Source organism: Marmota flaviventris, chromosome 7, assembly GCF_047511675.1.
Source record: "Marmota flaviventris isolate mMarFla1 chromosome 7, mMarFla1.hap1, whole genome shotgun sequence".
Classification (NCBI taxonomy): domain Eukaryota; kingdom Metazoa; phylum Chordata; class Mammalia; order Rodentia; family Sciuridae; genus Marmota; species Marmota flaviventris.
This window is the reverse complement of record NC_092504.1, coordinates 90258988-90278983: the sequence shown is the minus strand read 5'-3', so window position 1 is coordinate 90278983 and position 19996 is coordinate 90258988. Positions and strand designations below refer to the sequence as shown.

The 19996-nt window shown below is 37.3% G+C and overlaps 1 long non-coding RNA gene across 1 annotated transcript in view; it reads right to left on the bottom strand.

The window, feature by feature from the left end:
- Positions 1-19290, bottom strand: part of LOC139706532 (uncharacterized) — a 58895-nt gene extending 39605 nt beyond the window's left edge. The window contains exon 1 of the long non-coding RNA XR_011708150.1: positions 19118-19290. This is a non-coding gene — a long non-coding RNA (uncharacterized lncRNA). The remainder of the gene's footprint in view (positions 1-19117) is intronic.
- Between the last annotated feature and the right edge of the window lie 706 nt (positions 19291-19996).

Sequence of the window (19996 nt, the reverse complement as noted above, 5' to 3'; positions counted from 1 at the left end):
CATGGAACGGGAAACAACAACAACAAAAAAGCTGGTCTTAGTTACCTAAAAACAGCCAAATAATGAAATCTTTAACCCTGAAGAAAGTTTTTAATGAAGCCTCATCCAAAAGTAACTCCTAAAACGTATGTTGTGGTCCAGTGCTGAGTGGCACACCTGTAATCCCCGCTACTGAGGAGGCTGAGGCAGGAAGATCTTAAGTTCAAGGTCAGCCTGGGCAACTTAGGGAGACCTTCTTTCAAAAATTTAAAAGGGCTGTGGATGTAGCTAATTGGTAGAGCACTGCCTAAGCATGTATGAGGCCCTGGCTTTGATCCCCCGCACCACACACACACACACACACACACACACACACACAAATGTTACAATAATTTAATGATTTCTTAGACCAGCATATATTAAGGCATTAAGGCACTATCACATTCTCAACATGTTTCTCGGTTCTGGGAAATAAGCTCCCTGCCTTGTAGGAACTTACAGTAAGGTGTGGGAGGTAAGAGATACATTCCCCCCCAGCCCGGGTGGTTTGGGTGAGGAATTCTTCCAGATGACATCATATGGCCAGGTATACATCTTATGAATGAAAGGCTGGAGCTTAGAAAGGAAACCATTTAAAGGGCAAAGTGTGCAGCTCAATGACTCCAGAAAAACTCTGCATAGGAGAGGGAAGTGTGTGTTCTCGAGAAGGTTGAAAAGTGTTGACATAACAGCCGTCTTCTATTTCAAAGCATTTAGACACTACAGAAAATTGCTGGGTAAATAAAGAGCTTGTAAAAGAAACTTAAAACCATCAGCTCTCCTGGAAAAGTGGAACTCTGGCTGGGTCAAGATGGTTGTATAAATTATTTTCTTTCTCCCTGACTTTCAGATTCCCTAAGAAATATTGAGCTTACAGCGTTTCTTGAATTTGAATCCTGTTATTGAATCTGACCCTGTGTTCTATGGATCTTTAAGAACAGAAAAAAAAAAAAAAGGAATACCCTGTGATCATAAAGGCATGATGTGGCATATAATGGAAATGAGGTAACAAACTACAAATACAAGAAAGGTAATTTACACAGGGTAAGTGAAAGTCTGGAGTTTAAGAGCTGAGGAGAAAGGGTTCCTAGAAGGAGTGGCAAGGTGAAGGATCTTCAGGGAGCAATCCTAGGGAACACAATTGGTGGAGGTTTCATGGTCTACCTGGAAAGACAATGGGGTATATTGATATAGTCTAAGAAAAATAATAGGAGAAGACAAGGTGATGAAAATCCAGACCTGAATTTAGACAGAAAGTGTGGGAAAAGAGGAAATAAAGAAACTTAAGAATGCTTCTAGGAAAAAGTCATCTTATTTTATAACTCTAGTCAAAATACCTTGGTGCAGAGAGGAAAACAACTTTTGAGAATTACATGAGTGTCCAAAAGTTAAGATTTAAGAATGAAATGGAAAATATTATATAACACACAGGTTCCCTAAAATATTTATAAGTTCCATATATATGTTTTCATCTGTTCTAAAACTGAAAGTATTATTGAACTTGTTCCCATGGATGAAATTGCAGAGAGAAAGTCTGGAAGTCCCTCTGATGAAGTCTAAAACAAATTCAAATGAGGGCTACTTTTACCCCCATAAGTATCCTGTACACCAACAGAAACCACAGTCTTTATACTAAAATTCCTTGTAAACTATGGCATGCCACATACCATGAAATTATATGTGTGATTTGGTGTTTGGAATATGAAAAGACACATGTACACACGTGTATAGGCACTTTCCAATTGGTGATGAGCATACAAACAGTGTAAGGATCAAAGACTGTTAGACTTTAAACTGGATCTGAATGGACTTGAAGTTTGGGAAATAACCTTGCAATTAGGGTAGAGGTTGAAAACTCCTCAGTGACTTTATTCATGGTTAGAATTCCCAAATTTTAGAATTTCCATGAGGCTTAAAGATCATCTAGTGTAGTTATTTTTAAAATTTGCTACAAGGAATCCTTGGAAGTCAAGAATATGGCTCAGTGGTCTACAAAGTAAATATCTGCTAGGGAAACAACAAAATAACTTTACCCAAGAAGCATATTCATTACTTTTAACTATATTTGAATTTAAGGGTCTATTTAAGATTTAATTTGTTTACAAAAAATAGTTCCTCAACTACATAAATAGGAAAATTATCAATTTAGTCTAAATGTCTTCTTTGATATGTTAATCAACTTAGAGCCTGAAAAATAAAATGATCTCCTCAAAGTTTTAGAGTTATTCAAGTATATAGTTGGTACCATGTGTTAGTTTGTATTCTCCTCAAAGCAAATCCTAAGACTATGGCTTGGGTTCAAGTGGTTTCTCTGGGAAGTAATCTTCAGAAACATGAGAGACAGTGATATAATGAAGGAAAAAAAAAATCCAACAAAAGGTATCCAAGTGGAACAACAAGAAGGGCAACAAGTTTCTCTCTGAGAAACCATTCAGATCACTCCTCTGAATTGTCCCACTATGGAATTGGCAGACTGTGCTTCTGTCTACTCCCTCCAATCCCCTAAGGACTGAGCATTGTCATTGGGGTCTTCAACACCTCTGCAGTTATGAACACAGGGTAAGCTCCCAGTGCTCCAGAGAAAGTGCTCCAGGAAGTAATAGAGAACCACATATATTTGACATGAGAATCATCATGTAGAAAACTATCCATCACAGCTGCAGATGAGCTCAGGTAGGTTTGGGAGCAATAGAGCAGGGTATTCACAGCAACTGCTATCACCTGGAACCAAGATCTCCTCATTGCAAACCCCTGCCTCATTGGAGTGGCACTAAAAGAATGTGTTTATACTACAAGAGGCTCTTTTATTTCTCATCAAGCACCCCTTCCTGATGAACTATTATTTTCAGATGCACAGTGACCAAAAACTACTACTTCTTTCCAGCGTGCCACAGAATAAGCATGATTTCACATATACTTTAGCAATAGATGCATTTGACTGTTTCAACTTCAACTCGTTGAATGCTTCTCTGAAAGAGGGATCTAAGATTTCATCAAATGAAAGGGAATTAGGTGATAACAGAGATCCAGCCAGCACTTTCCTTCCAAAGGAATATTGTCCTGTGACAGGGCCAAGTGAGAAGAGTTCTGAGAGATGCCTCAGGAGTAAACAGAGCTGAAAAGCTCCAGTGTGAGCTCTGCATGGGTTTAGCCCATGAATTGGACCAGAGACTGTAACAGAGAACCTCCAGGAAACCACAGTTATTAGGGATGACAAAGTGAAATAGAAGGCAGAGCGATTAGATGAGAAGATCCCTAAGAATGAGAATGACGCAGATGCCTGTCATTTCCTTCTCTCCCTTTATTTAAGATGCTGATGCTTTTACCATCATCGGTGCTGATGCCAAAATATAAGATGTTTTCCAGTCCCTACACCACTAACGATTTTTATCTTCTTTGCAGGATTTTAGAAAGTTTTTCACAATTAAATAAAAATCTTGGGCTGGGGCTGTAGATCAGTGGCAAAGTGCTTGCCTAGCACGTGTGAGGCACTGGGTTCAATCCTTAGCAGCACATAAAAACAAACAAATAAAAACAAATGCAACTCAAAAAAATTTTTAAAAACTTAAAACCTTGGAAAGGTCATATTTTCCTGAGTAAATCGCTTAATATAATAATTTTGAATTAAGTGGGCATAATTTTTTTATGTAAATAATGCTTTTCTGACACAAATATTTCAGTGGAAAGAAATTTATCAGATGTTCTTTTTCAATGATATAAATCATGGTTACAGAAAATCCTTGTACTCTAACTAAACATATGTTTATGGAACTTTCATCCCATACGTATTCATGTGAATCCAGATATCCACACATGGATATCTGGATTCATATGAACACTCACAAGCTAAACCCGTGACAGAAGCTGCTGTGCAAAGAAGTAATGCCAAATAAAGTACAATGAACTCTAGACATTTGCTGAATTCAAAGAACTCAATGATATTATTTCCAATTCATGTTAATTAAACACATTTATCAATAGTCCAAATACTGGAAGGTATAATGCTAGACTCTGTAGTAGATTAAAAATGGATCCAGAATAATCCTTATGCTCAGGAAGTTAGTCTAGTAAAATCAAAGAACTTTAATATAAGACTTTATTTAAGATGCTGATGCTTTTACCATCATCCATCTGTGCTGATGCCAAAACATAACACTGAAGTTATTATAAATAAGTGGTATAACAGTTCAAATATAAAACTGTTGTGATGTGGAATGAGAAAGCTAATCCTGTTGTGGAGAAAATGATAAAGTAAAAAAAATACCATAGAAGGCCTTGGAAAATTTGCAAGTACATCTAACATTCTTTGTAGTTGTGAATTTCTAAATTTCATTTATTTTCTGGAAAACTGCCTGAGGTCTAGTACCTTTATAGACTTGACTCTGTTTGCCCCTATATTTTTTTGTCATTAGGCTTTAAAAATGTTTGAAGGCCTAAAGAACAGATTTTAGCTTGGTCCAACTCATTTCAGACTCACAAATATTTTCTAACCTTCCTTAACATAAGTCACAGAACACGTATCCAAATTACATGTATTTTAAAGCTAAAGAAGCACAGACCAGTGGACTGGGATCAGGTGCATGAATGTAATAAAAATTTATCCTTTGTTAAAATTACTATATGTCTAGAAGAATTTTTTTCATTCTTTTCCAGTGAAATTTTTTCTTAAAGTAATATTCCAATGGTTCAAGTGAAATGAAATTGCCATTAAATCAAACTGAATATCCCTTAACATTTCTGGTAGGAAATTAAACAAACAACAAAAAGAGCCCACTTAAAAATTTTATCATAAAGAGAAAGAAAATATAATCAAAATTAGTATGTATTATAAAAAGTAGTTATAAGAACTTTTCATTTATCACTTTTTCCAATCCTTAAAACAAACTTGTGAAATAACTGCTCATATAATTATCATTGTATGAATGAAGAAACAGCCTTAGAAAAATCATCATGTGTGAATGCCATAGGACGCAGAAATTTGACTCTAGATCAGTATGCTCTTAATCTTGTAAACTTAACCACTGCTGTTTCAGGTTCCATTAGCAAACCAGAAATGAAATTTTTCTGATTATCAAACCAGAAATAAAATTTTGGGGGACTAAGTATATATGCACAATATTAATTAGTATGCCAAAGAAGTTGATTACTAGATCAAGATATAACATCTCGTTAATGTCACCATATTGTGCATGGCTTAATCAATATCAATACAGGGTAATATACTGAGAGAAAATAATAAAAAAACTTTAGCGTTGTCCCTTGATTCATTCCTAAACCTGCAAGAACTTCACCAGTATGAAATGTTACTATGTATGAAGCATGTAAAAATACCTGCTACTCAAATATTTTGAGCTATTTGTGAAGAAATGTCCAAGTCGAGTATTAGTATTAACAGTTCTGAGAAAACTAGTGTTATTGATTGCAAAAAATGTATAGTAAGTTCCTTCATAGAAGAAGTCTTGAATAACATGGCCCTACCCTTAACACTCATGCAGGTCTATTGCTGAGGGGGGTGTCTGCGTATGTGTATATGTACACACACACACTCTAACTTCATTCAAGTGTGATATTCAAAACACTGTAACTGGTATGACATAGACACCAACTATGTAAATTAGTGTATCTACCCTAACAGGGGCTTCAGAATGCCTTGCTATGCAAGATGTTAACAATTCAGTGTCTGCGTGGAGGTGAGGTTGAAATAGACCAAAAAAAAATAAATATTATTATAATGATGTAATTCTAATTTCACCATATTTGCCAATTTTTCCCAATTGCCACCAATCTGTCATCCCAATATCTTTCCTACGTAGAAAATGCCACAACGGAAAAAAATAATAGATGCCTTATATATTCATCAATAAATTACTATTGAATCAATGCGTACAGAGAGCTAAAGGTGAAGTGGCAACATGGCTTAGAGGTACAGCATTTGGCTAGCATGCATGAGGCCCTGGGTTCAATCCCTAGCACTGCAACAAACATACAAATGAAAAATGATAACTAATGCTGCAAGGTCATAGTGTCAACTAAGGACACTCAGGAGTTGAGAATAGAAATGTAGACTCAAGGCCTCTCAGCCTCTGGTTTAACTGGAAAATCCAAGAAACATGTAGCTACGTCTTCTTCTACTTGTGTATCTGAACAAATTCTCCAGAATTCTACCCACTTTGCCTCTCTTCCCTTATATTTTAAAGTATAATAGGATAGCCCTGAGTCTATTTTCTTCTCCTTCTACCTCACCTGCTAACCAATCACATTCACAAAAGCATAGAATGTCCTGTGCTTTGCTTATGTGCTGTACTACTGGAGAAAAGGAATATATGTGACGAAAATTTGAACTATTGTTTCCATCTCCACTCACCAATTGCTAGCCATACTGGTCCCCAAGGACAGATGGAGCATAAGGAAAAAGAAGGACTTAAGAAAATATAAACCATGAACATATTCCTACCCAGAGCATGTTCACAGAAGGACACTGACCCTTTCCTTATTATTTTATTACTCAGGACAGTATAAATAGCACATTTTCTTTCCCATCTTTTTACTGCATGTTCTGAGGGGTTAGTTGTTCTACCATTAAAGATATCTGTGGCTAATTTTAATGATTTCTTATTCTGTGATTAACACATAGAAAAATAATGAATGGAGAATATCCAAATGTATTGTGGTCACCTCAGCCTCTTACAATCAGTATTATTGGCAGTTGTCAGAATCAGTGACAGTTCACAGGTTTGTTTTTTGTTTAGAGATATAGAAACATGGGGGATTAACAGCTGCGTGTAGCACAAATGATAGTATACATTAGTATTTCCATAGAACCTGCGTAGAACGACATAGCTCCTTTAGCACGAACCTATTATAAATTACAAGGATAAGGCATATACTCACCTACATGTGAGCACACATACACACATGCACACTATTTGGGTACAGAAGGACAAAATTGTAAATTGAGCTGAAAATGGTCTGGCTACTGTTCATAGGAGGTCTGGGGGAGCCCACCAAACAACATTCAGTTGGACCACATCCTCTTTCAAAATGCTAAAACAATTAGGATGTTCTTTACTTGGCCCTTAGCATTTGTTCTCTGGTACCTTTTCACGGCCCAGTTAGAATACTGGAGGGAGGAAGCAGTCAGGGAAAACAAGATGATGAAAACTGCAAAATGGCTTTGTAAAATCAAAACTATGTGGAGTCACTGAAGCAGGGGACAGGGTATGAATCTTTCGGGACTCAAGAATCCTGTCTACTATAAAAATAATCCTCTGCTATTGCTTACAACAAAGACAATGATGTCTCCAACACTGTAGCATAGCTGCCTAAGTTTGCAGCCAGCACTGCATGCAAATGCTACTGCTGGAGTCCCTGAAATGCCTGGAGACTGGAAGGAGATCTGCATTGACAGGGCCTCAGTGGCTTTCAGTCTTGTTTGCCAAATCCACTGCCATCTATGGACATAAGTTACTGACATATTGTCAAAGTTATGAAAACAGAAGAAAAACAGCAACTGTAATCACTTCAAGGAGTTTTGAGACCAGAACAGTTGTTGTCTGTTGGGAAGCTAGTTGAGGGGCCACAAGCTGCTGCACTGGACAATTAACCCAGCCTGTGCCCTTGGCAAGGGAGCACACAGCTGCCCAGGCTCAGAGTGAACAGCACCGGTGTGGGTGTGCTCACTCACCGCTCACTCCCCAGTTTACACAGGACTTCATCACGATGACTTTGGAATCTGAGCTTCCCTCTGCTGCCTCCTGGTTATTCTGTGTTGGGGTGATCTGCTGTGTCTACCTCATTACCAGCTATTACAAGCCTCTTGTGTACATTCCCATTTCTTCTGCTGCTGACCAGCTAAATTACCACGCACATGGAATAGATAACTTTGTACTCTTTGCTGAATATGCTGACAAACCTCTAGAAGAGAAATTCCATGTGAAAGAGCTTGCCAGGGATTTAATCTGGCTAGCAGCACAGAATGTTTGCATCAAGACACATTTGCTTCCCTGTTCAAGTTCACGAGGCAACCTGAGCTCACTACTGAGCTTCAGCATCACTGGTCTGGGGCTGGAGAGTCCAAACTGAGAAGGAGCAGCTTTGGATGAAAAGAAAATTACATTCCAATAGTTATATTTCCTTCCAAGGTACCTGTTTCTTGATATCCACTCAAAAGGCCCAATAAAAATGATGAAAGTAAGCAAACCTCAAAGAGCAGCTAACTTCAAAAATAGGTGGGAAATGAGGCATTTATGTGTTCTTATGTGTTAGTAGCTATGTATCTGATCAGCCCCAGAACATGGGCTATGAGAGATGGGCATGGAAGCAGCAGCACAATTTACTGCATTAAACACACTGCTTTCCAAAGTCTGCAATGGACAATTGAGTCTAAACCACCGTGTGAAGTGTGGATAATAGAAACCGGAAACCTGGGACTTCCAGTGGAACTAATCTCTGTAAAATAGTCATAGCCTTAGGAACCCATAAAAAAGCAAAGCCACTTCACCATGTTATTTATTCCATACTAGCATCTTCTGGATAAAAGGAAAAAGCAAAGGGAAAGAGGAAGAGAAAAGCACATTAGAGCCATATAGGCCAAAATTTGAAAAGCCCGTTCACGTTTAAATAGTTGTCTATTTCCCTGCAAAGCTTCACTCAAAATCTTTGCTGGCTTTGGGCTTTCCTTGCCCCTTCACCAAAAAAGTGATAAATATTATTTTGCTATTATGCTATTTTTTACAATAAAAGTTATTTGTTTTGATGACTAAAAGAAACCTTGGTATTTCTTATACTGAATAATATCCTAACAAAGTAAGCATTATAATTAGCATTTTCGAAGAGAATGAAAATCATTTCAGTTTGAGAACAGCCATTTGTAGAAATAGATCTAGAAGGTGGAGTATGCTAAATCTAATATGCTTTCACCAGCTGATGGTTTTACTATGTCAGGATTCTTCTAGGAAATTTCTTCTGTGAGAGATTTTTTTATTCAAGTCCAAACAATCAAGTGATCTTACATGATGTACCGCAAAGCTCTGTCCCCAGCACAGCACATGGCATGAAGCTAGCATACAATAAATTCAAAGAAACCACAGAAAAGTAACATGAAATAAAATAAAATCTAACACGGCATGTTGTTTTACTTCTTCTCAGGCTTCAAAATAACCCTTTTACTGCTAAATTAAATCAGGACAGTTTTTACTCCCAGTTGCGAATTAAAACTGAGTGATAGAGCCAGTAAGGTGATTTTGCCCATTCATTATGAACCCACTTAAAATTCGATTAAATGGAAACAAGACAATGCTGTGGTAAAGACCTCAGGTTCTCAAAATGACCTTTTCAACTCACCTGGCTTTAATTAAGTTATTATTAAGCCTAACTCTGGGCAAGGACACATTGATTGAATATGACTTCTTCCAATATTCAGTCAACTGAAGAACTTAAAACGACATTTTCCAGTGCTGTTTTCCCTGATTATTTTGTCGTTGTTTTCTGGGCAACATATATCTATGGCATAAGAAGTAGATTGAGAAACACCTGTAGGCAAATGCTGATGATTTCCTCTAGTGAGAGATTCAGACAGTCCAACAGCCTTTGGTTTTGATGAGAAATGGTGGAGCAAGTAGCATTCAAGGTCATCAAGGGCCATTATATCTTTTTTTTTTTTTTAAAGAGAGAGTGAGAGAGAGAGGGGGAAAGATAGAGAATTTTTTTTTTAATATTTACCTTTTTTTTTTTTAGTTTTCGGTGGACACAACATCTTTGTTGGTATGTGGTGCTGAGGATCGAACCCGGGGCGCACGCATGCCAGGCGAGCGCGCTACCACTTGAGCCACATCCCCAGCCCCCATTATATCTTAAGCACTTGCTTTTCCCACTTGTCAGTAAATGTCTAGGATAAGGCTGTGCAATACCAAGATGGTCCAGAATGGAAACTAATTTCCCAGAGTTTTGATTGCTGCCCATTCCCACTGAGCTCCTAAATGACTACCTTAGGGAGACTGGAATGTAACTTGGACATTACCTGAATGACCTCATCTTACTGCTTGTCACTCTAAAAGCACTCAACCAGGAATTTGGGCTACATTGACTAGAGCCATTGGCCCCTGGGCCCCTACACAGGCATCCATGCCAAGTGGCCCCCCTGAGTTAACCTAAAGACTGGCCTTGTGCAGTCATTGGTTTGCAGGGGCATCAAGGTGGCAGAAATTAGTAATGAAGCAATGAAATGGGCAGATGATTTTTCAACCATCTGTTCTGCATATGTCTAGCAGATCATTGCTATCCTGCATCTTACAGTTTGTACAGATGTTATTCTCCAGAGGGAGAAAGAGTCTGAAATGAGTCAGTGCAAAGATGAGTCTTAGTATGAGACAATAGATAATTGCCTTTCCCATCATGTTTAAAATGAATTATCTTGTAACCCACCACTTTGAGCATGTACTTTGAAGGTTTCCAGTTGTTAATTTGAATTTGCTGCTATGTGACTCTAAACTCATGCCCCATCAAGTTTAGGGACTTGTTAAGATTGCTGTTAAAGACTTCAATTTTATTAACAATGTTCACTAAGATTATTCATTCTTTTTGCAGTAAGAGCTGGACTTTGATTGCTTTTGCCCCTACAATAAATGAGGTTTTCAGTAGTTTGATAAACATGTATTCTACCTCTTTGGATCTGCTAAGAAAAAAAAAAATATGTGCTCATCACAGAAAAATGTACTGCAAATGAGACCCAGAACTGGCTACTTCTTAGGGTGCCAGGACATCCAACTTCCGGACTTTCATCATGAACTTGGCTCTTGTAGATAAAAGGAAGATAAAATGCATTAATCAAAGAGCAAAGATCCAAGAAAGGCTCTGTGAAGTTGGGGGAAAGGATGAGTGAATGCTGACCAAAGAGAGATACCTGGACTTCAAAAGATCTCCGGAAGAAGATATAAATGAGTACATTTTGAAAGATATCCAGAGGATTTTTCAGAAAAGACACAGGGAAGTAGATGTAGACATACACATCAGAACTCTGTCCCTATGTCTTCTTGAGTCATCATAAAAATGTAACTTTGTGGAATATGAGCACCTCTTAAGCTAGGGCCCTGAGTTAAGTAGATAATCTAACTCACTTATTTTCAGTCTCTTTATCATTCCTATCTCTGTAGAACAGATGCTCTGGAATTTTCCATTTTTCTCTACATTTATATATTTAGAAGAAGACAAAACTTAGAATATAAATGCATGCTTGTAGAGCAACAGATTTAAGGACAAGAGAAAATCAAATTAATGGAACTGTCCATAATGACTTCCGGTGGAAGGTTGGCTTCAAGATGGCTTCTGAAGGCACTTGGATGTACCAGTTGGCAGCACGGAGTGGACAGGAGAGGACAGGCTGGGGCTGCCTTCCACAGCCTTCTGTGCTTCTCTGTCTTCACAAACTTAACACTTTACTGAAGATGTTTAAAAACCTGACTACCCCCCAAACCATATACTCTGCAAGAGCAGACACAATGACAAAATTATTTAATTTGATAGCTCTAACAGGATGTCTCAATTAATGTTTACTGAATAAATAGAAGCACAATCACTTTCTCTGATATAAAATACCTCCACATACTAAACTTCAAAATTATTTCATGGTTGGTTATCTCTGTTCTCTTTGACATGTTTAGCTATTTCTCCTTCTTTTACCATCACCAGTCCAACTTGTGGCCATGAGTTTCTTCCCAATTGTGAATAGTTTGGCCCCTAAACCTAAGGTTGGAACCACAGCACCCAATGGCTGCTGATCACCTCTATCTGTAACTTACTCAGCTTGGCATTAAAATTTTCCATGCAGAATCCCTTCCTCACTTAAAGCACCCATATAGCTCCTCTTTCCAAAACTGACCTTATACTTTTATTTTATTCCCACTTATTAAGTAAACATGATGATGATGATGATGCTATCCATGCACATTTTTAGCACTTTGTGTGTACTAACTTGTTTAATTTTCACACCACTGTGAAACAGGCAAGGTTATTATGCTCAGTTTAAAATGAAGAAACTGAGATACAGAAGATGTAAGTAGTTTTTCCAGTTATAGACAGAAGAAATGGGCACCACTTAGATTTGAACCCAATATCCAAAGTTCATGCTCATCAATATTATAACTTTCTCCAATGTACCTTAATGAATGTCTACTACATTCGAAGATATCAAGGATCTTTTTTTATCCAATATTTGCTTTTCCTGTTTCTCAGCTTGTTTTTGCTACCTAGATGTCTGTTTAGGATAAGACTGGGCAACATCAGGTTGGTCCTGAATGTGGAATAAAGTTTCCAGAGCTTTGATTGCTGGTCACTACCAGTGAGCTCCCAAACAACAACCTTAGAGAGACTAATGTAACTTGGGCATTACCTGAATGACATTGCTATGGCTTAGATGTGGTGTCCTCCCAAAGCTTACATGTGAGACAATGAAAGGTTTGAAGGAGAAATGACTGAGTTTTAGCCTTAGCCTAATCAGTGAATTAATCCCTGATGGGATTAATTGAAGTGGTATCTGGTGAGTAGAGCCTCTCTTTCTCTCTGCTTCTTCATCACCACCATGTGAGCTGCTTCCCTCTGCCACACACTCTGCTCATCTTGAGCCCTGAGAAATAGAGCCAGTCTTCTATGGACTAAGGCCTCTGAAATCATGAGCTCTCAAATATACTCTTCCTCCTCTACAGTTGTACTGGTCAGATCTTTCAGTCACAGCAGTGAAAAAGCTGACTAAAACAGACATCATCTCACTTTTTGTCACTTTCTAAAAGCACTCAGTCAGCTGGGTGCCATGACACATGCCTGTAATCCCAAAAGCTCCAGAGGCTGAGGCAGGAGGATGTGAGTTCAAAGCCAGCCTCCGCAAAAGCGAGGCACTAAGCAATTCAGTAAGACCCTGAATAGGTATGGGGATGTGACTCAGTGGTAGTATGCCCCTGAGTTCAGTCCCCAATTACCCCCCAACAACAAAAAGCACTCGGTCAGTGATTTAGGAATATGTAGCTATTGCTAAGGGAGACACTAAGATTGAGTGGAAATAGACCTTGTCACTATGGCATTAAGCATGAGAAGACTTGAATATAATAAGCAAAACACATTGAAAAATAATTTTTCATATGATGAGAAGGATCAGAACCAACACTATTTCTTAGAATTCTTAAGAGCCCCTTCCATTCTCACAGAGTGACTAAAATTTGGTGAAGGATTGTGGTCTGTCTACTGGATAACCTGCACAAAGTCTACACTTCCCTCAAGTCTACTCTAAGTCTTCCCCTTCTAAAACGTTACCAGTGACTAATTCAGTCCCACCATGGCCTTTCTCTTAATCTGAATTTCCTGCATATGCATACTCCGAGCCTGACTCACCCAATTCAAACCTAATCCAATATTGGTTAAGAATTGTGTTTTAGATGGTGAATGCAAAAGCTATAACCATAAAACCACCTCTTAAAGTTTTAAAATTCTCAGTACAGTGCTAAGCAACTTAAGTATTCAATAAGTGATGAATGTCTAAGCAACAAATTAGTAAGTGAGTGAATGGATGAGTTGTTCTGTTTTTCTGTTTTGATTTCATAGTAAATGATATGGAGTTTAAGGGGCAAGTGAGAGAGAGAACATAGGAAAGGAGGCAACACAGGCTCTGGCCCTATTAAAATGTTTAATCAGACAAACAGCAGTGTCTTAGCAGCAGAACCCCCGCCCCCCCCCCCCCACACACACACAATTCCCCTACATGCTTATATATTTGGTGACAATAGTCAATTTCCTGGCACACATTTCAAGTCTTTTCTGGAAATAATTACAGTCACAAATACACTTTTAGTCAAAAGTGTTAAAAAAAAATAAGAGAGACCAAGCAATTCCCACTTTTTATGATGAACTGCTAAAAACATAATACAAGTGGATAGAAGATGAAACAGGAAGGGAAAAAGAGAAGTAAACTGCAGGAGATCAAATAAAAAGTTCAAAGTAGCAAGCACTACAAAAATAACACTTCATCATTCCCAATTTTACTCTTGGGTGTTGGCTAATTGGAGTATCATTATTCCCCATGAGGGGCCACTTCCAAAGAGTTCAGGGTATTCCTTTAAAGTCCTTGGACCTGGGCTCAATTTCAAGGATATACAAGTAAAGCCTTCAACCTTTAGGATTTGCCCATATAGTTCTACTAACCTATCCTAGTAAAAATATCAACTGACTCTGAATGTTTAACAGGTCTCAGTGAGCAGGTCTGGGACATTCAGAAAAAGACACCATTATCCAAAAGAGTGGTGAATATGCAAAGGGCAGAAGTCGGAAGCTTTTACTTTATAAGGACATCCTCTGAGGCCTTTTCTAAAAGAGGAAAGTCTAGGACATCACTACCCACTCTTACCAACATCCACTCACTCACATAAAGTCGTCATAAAAATCTAAGCATTTGGGGGGATAAAAAGCACTTCTCTCTTAAGATAGAACGTTTAGTTAAGCAGAGAAACTAAGCCCATTTATTCCCCATCTCTTTGTCATTTTTATCTCTTCAGGACTTACTCTCTGGAATTTTTCTCTTTTCCCCTGGGTTACTTACCTCATCTTATCCTTTAAACGTCCCAAGAGCATCTGTATGTTATTAATTCACAGATTATCTTTCCTCTGACCTGATACCTAAACTCCGAACTTCTGTGCTGAATCACCTATTGGACATTCACTTTATTTTTATTTAGAATCTCAAGACAAATATAACCAAAGCATGAATCTAGATTTCCACTTATTCTGGCAAAGTATTTCTTGCCCAAACATCTACAGCCCAGTAAATATCAGAAATAGTCACCAAACTGATAAAGCCTAAAACCTCCAAGCCAATCCTTAATTTCTTTTTCTTCCATCTCACATTCCTTTTTTCTATTCTGTTGCATTTCTCTCTAGATAAATCCTGAATTTTTTTGTTCCTCTGTCTGTAATGCTATAGCCCTAGTTCAAGCCACTATCATCTCTTACTTGCATTACTGCAAAACCTTTCTTAACTCATATTCCAGTTAATGTCATGTTGTGAAGTGAATCATAATCATTAACTTGGTGCCCAAAATAAAGCCTAAATCAAGTATTATACTTACTTGTAAATTCATTGTGTCGATAATAATGCAATTAACCTCCATGTAGAGAAATTGATTATGTAAGACAGCTATAATTATTACAAATACTCTACATTTTATTTAGCTTTACTATGATTTCATTTTCCAGGAGAGAATTAACACTAGTTGCTAGTCAATGTGCCAACACCCAAGAAACCACCAACATTAGCTATCTGACTACAATAGTCTCTTAGTCTCCACATTTCTGCTTTTGCTTGCACTAAACTCTGTTATCCACAAAACTGTTAGAGAAAACTTTCTGAGACACACATTAAAATATATGACTTCTGAATTTAAAATGCAGTGCAGCAGATACCAGTCCCCCAATCTCTCTACCTCCCTTTACATAATAATCCCTACTAACACCAAGTTTTAGGGAGTACTAGCATTCTCAATGGGAGAATTATCTCTCTGCCTCTTTTATTCTAAGGTGAAGAGGCCATGTAACTAAGTCTGGGCTACTGTCTCTGAGCAGAATGTGAGCCACTTATCTGAGGCTTCTCTTTTCCTCCTTCTTGAGGGATAGAAAGCAGATATGGTAGTGACAAGCCAGCAGGAATCTTATCTGTCTTATTTGCAGACAAAAAAATAATAATAAAAAATAAATAAAAGAGAGAGAGAGAGAGGAATAGTGCAAGATATCCCCTTGGTCCACATAGTTACTGGAAGTCTGTCTAATAGTAAACAACATAGTATTTCTGCAAAGAAGCATTTGGCAAAAATGATGAGGAAAAAAAAAGGTAATATATTCAAATTTGACAAAAAAATTACAAGAGAGATTCTAATAATTATGGAAGACAGGAAAGCAATGGCCAATTGCATGCCTAAAGAAACTGAGATGTGATCTGCACCCAAGATCAAGACAAAAGCACTATAAAGACAAGGCTTCATTAAATGAGAAACCACATTAAGAATGCAACAAAATCAAAAAGGGAAAACAGATCAAACTGACTTATCTTCAAGGAATTCTACATTAGTAGGCTCAGGTATACATTGCCCAGAGTAAAAAAGGAGAGATAGAGAATCTTATTTTAGTACTTTTCAGAAAAGAGGAAATGTATCTCACGTGGCTATACTGTCGGGAGAAGACTGTCAGGCTTCAGACAGAGCTGGATCCAAAAGTTAAAATGATATCATTAGGAATATATTGTTCTCTCTATTTGGAGTGGGGTGGGTACCAGGATTTGAACCCAGGGGCACTTGGCCACTGACCTACATCCCGTGCCCTTTTTTGTATTTTAGTTCTCACTGAGATGAGAACTACATCCCCAGCCCTTTTTTGTATTTTAGGGTCTCACTGAGATGCTTAGTGCCTCACCATTGCTGAGGCTGGTTTGAAATTGCAATACTCCTGTCTCAGCTTCCAGAGCTGCTGGGATTACAGGCATGCGCCACCACATCTAGCTGTTCTCTATTTTTTTAACATTTTATTTGGAAGTAAATTTACCCCTTTTATTTACATCTTATATAAGCACAGTACAAAAACCAAAGCTAAGAAATTCATATTGATGCAATTCTATTAACTAACCTTGAGACCTTACTCAAATTTTACCAGATTGTTCACTAATTGGCATTTTTCTTTTCCAAGATCCAACCAGGACCCCACCTGCATTTAGTCATCATACTTCCTGAGTCTACTTTTATCTATAACATTTCCTCAGTTTATCTATGTCTTTCTTTATATTGACACTTTTGAAGATTACTGATTATTTTGTTGACTGTTTCTCAATTTGGGTTTCTCTGGTTTTTGACTCATGCTTGGAATAAGGTTCTACATCTTTGGCAATAATGTCCCAGAATTGATGTTATTTCTTTTTCAAGCAATAAGATCAATGTTATCAATGGTATACCTGTGTTTCATTACTTATGTTGATCACTCAGTTAAAGTGATATAATGCTGAGTTTCTCTACTGTAAATTTACTATGTTTCTCTTTGTAGGTAATAAATAAATAAATACATACATACATACATACATACATACATACTTTGGAGGAGATTATTTGCAAGTCCTATTTCTTCCCCAAACCTCTGCCTACTAATTTTAGTAAGATACAGAATCTAAAATAGGAAATTTTTTTTTCTTTTAGTAGTGCTACATGGAAAATTACAATCTGAAGCTTATTGAAAAATTATACATTAAAAATTCATGCATATATCAACTTATCTTTTAAAAATTATAGTACTAACTTTTGTTTTTCATTATGCGATTAGTGGTCCTTGTACTTTTCGAGGTCATGGAACCACTAAATGATCTGGTGAAAGATAAGAACTCACTCTCTCTCCCCCAGAAAAATACTAATAGGTACATGTTGACAATTTGGGGAATTCATAAATCATCAAAGCTCATTCTTTGATTTCTGAGGGGCCTAGAGGCAAAATACTCCATTCTTAATACCAAGAATAGCTGTGAGTTGATTTCATAAGTTCATGTATACATCCTTCATGATAGTGTCCTTTACTTAGGAAGAAAGAATGAAAGGAGGGAACAAAAGAGGAAGGGTAAGAAAGCGGGAGGCATAGGGAGAAATAACTCCTACTAGCCCATGTCTCATTACTTCTCATGACCAGAATAGAAAACATTAGTCTATGAAATAAAAGCCAATTCTGCTCTTTAAATTTTTTCCTGGACTACTTACTAAGTTGAATCTTAGTATGTAAGAGAAACTATCCATTGTGCCCCATTCATCTTTTCTTTCCTCTCTTATTCCATTCAGCTAACTCTCTTACTCTTTTCCTTTGTTAGCCCATTGTTCCCCAAAAGCCTTTTGTCCACATGTTCACAGAACTTGTGCGGGAACAATAACCATACACCTGCAATGAAAAAGTCGAAGGAAGTTAGGCAGACATCTGCTTTTAAAAACGAATTGTTACCAAGATTCAACGGTCGTTGTGACCACTTTCCACATATTTTATTAAAGGCCTAAAATAAAAGAATAGGGGGTCTTTTTCTTCTTTGAAATATTTCTCTTCTAAAGCAACTGACCCATCTCGTGGCATTTTTGCCATACACGCGAACTGTGTTTAGGCAATTTCATGAAACTTCTTTCTGTTTTTGCAGTATGTTGGGATGCTGAGAGTGGGTCAAATGCATTTCATTTGGAAATTAAAATCAAATTTCATAGGCTACTTGCTCGACAGCTGAGGAATCTGGGTCAGTTAGCCAGAAAGACAATGGGCTTCTTTCCATGGTTTTGATGTAAGAATGTCATGAAACTTCCACGACTTTCCTATTAGGTCTCTACCCCTCTCACCTGAGAGAGTTCTGAGTGTTGGTTATTGCAACTATTTATTTATCCTAGGGTCTTTGGGCCTAATCATTGTTCTAGAAAATCTTAAGGCAAGTCTACTGCTGTAGCCTTTTACATAATATATTTTGGAAATATTCTTCTCAGCAAACCTAATTCAAATGAGTCCATCTGCTAAGCCTAAAATATGAGCTTTTCATAAAATGCAGATGCAATAACAGACCCAAAGCATAAAAGACAACATTTATACAATCCATTAAACAATAGTCAAACCCTTCCTTTTGTGAGGAGAGAAACTAAGTGTATCATATTCTAGCCAATACTATAAGTCCTACTAGTTTAAGCTTTGAAGTTGCCATATCAAGCATTCTTTCTCTGCTATGTCCAAGACCATGCAGAACCCTTTGATAATAAGACTTGTCTTTATGACCTCCTTTGATTTCCTGCATTAATACAAAGGAAATAAAGAAGGGAACTTTTGAAGCCTAAGCTCCCCATTAATCCATGGAACATTTTGCTTCATTGAATTTTTTTTTATAAGTAACACAAGAACAAATATTCACCAAGCAGTTTAGCCCCACAATGTCCTCAAAAGGAAAATCTAACACCAGATTTAGTGATAACAGGAACTTGGACATACACAGCTGTATAATATAGAACCTGTTCTCTATTTAGCATCTGTACTATTAATTTCAATAATATGACATTTATGGGTCATGAATTACACATACCTTTAGCTATTTGCTTTCTGAGGTGGTTTTTCGGTATCCTGAAGAAGTGACTTCTCTTGGGGATAACCAAGGAAAAACCAATCTGGATTCCAACACGTCTCCCATTTCAAAATTATATAGATTTGTCTTGATTCAAACTTTGCATTTGACTTTTCAAATGAAAATGCTGTTTCTTTTCATCTTGAGGAAAGGAAAGTTTTAAAGTTGAAAACATTTTGGATACTGGGTGAAAGGCCTTATGATTCACAGCATTGGGAGAGAAGGCAGAGTGTCTGTTGTAATTCTGCAGCAAAGACTGCAATTCTGAAAAAGTTCAGCTGCATCAGTTTTCTCTTGACTTTTGTCTTAAAAGTGACAGCAGAAAGCATACCACATGCCCAAGTTTAGAGCTGGCTTTTAGGAGATTATGCTCTCAAAGCAGAACAAAAGGAAAAAACATTAAATTACAATGAATTGTTGCTTCCGTGGCCTACTTTACTAGGATTGGAAAGAGAATAAAAATGGTGAAATTCTTAAGAGACCCATTGAATTCACTAGGAATTTTCTAAACATAAATTCTCTATCTACATGCTATGGAAAAAAAAAAGTGTTAGAGGTTCTGGAAGGGCGCCAGTTGTAATTGTCATTTTAATTCATGGAGTCAGGGTGTGATAAAAAGAATACATAAAAAGGATTGAGGAGATGATTCTCTTCACCAAGACAGCATATCTTAGCTTCCTTGTATCTCTCTCTTCCAATCTATGAATAATTGGAGTAAATTCTTGGGGTCATTTATCATTTATAGCTGTTTGAGTTCTATCATTATTTTCCAGGTATGTATAAGAGATTTAAAGACAGCTCTTCTTTTTGCGGTATCACAGTAAGCCTTAAAATATACCA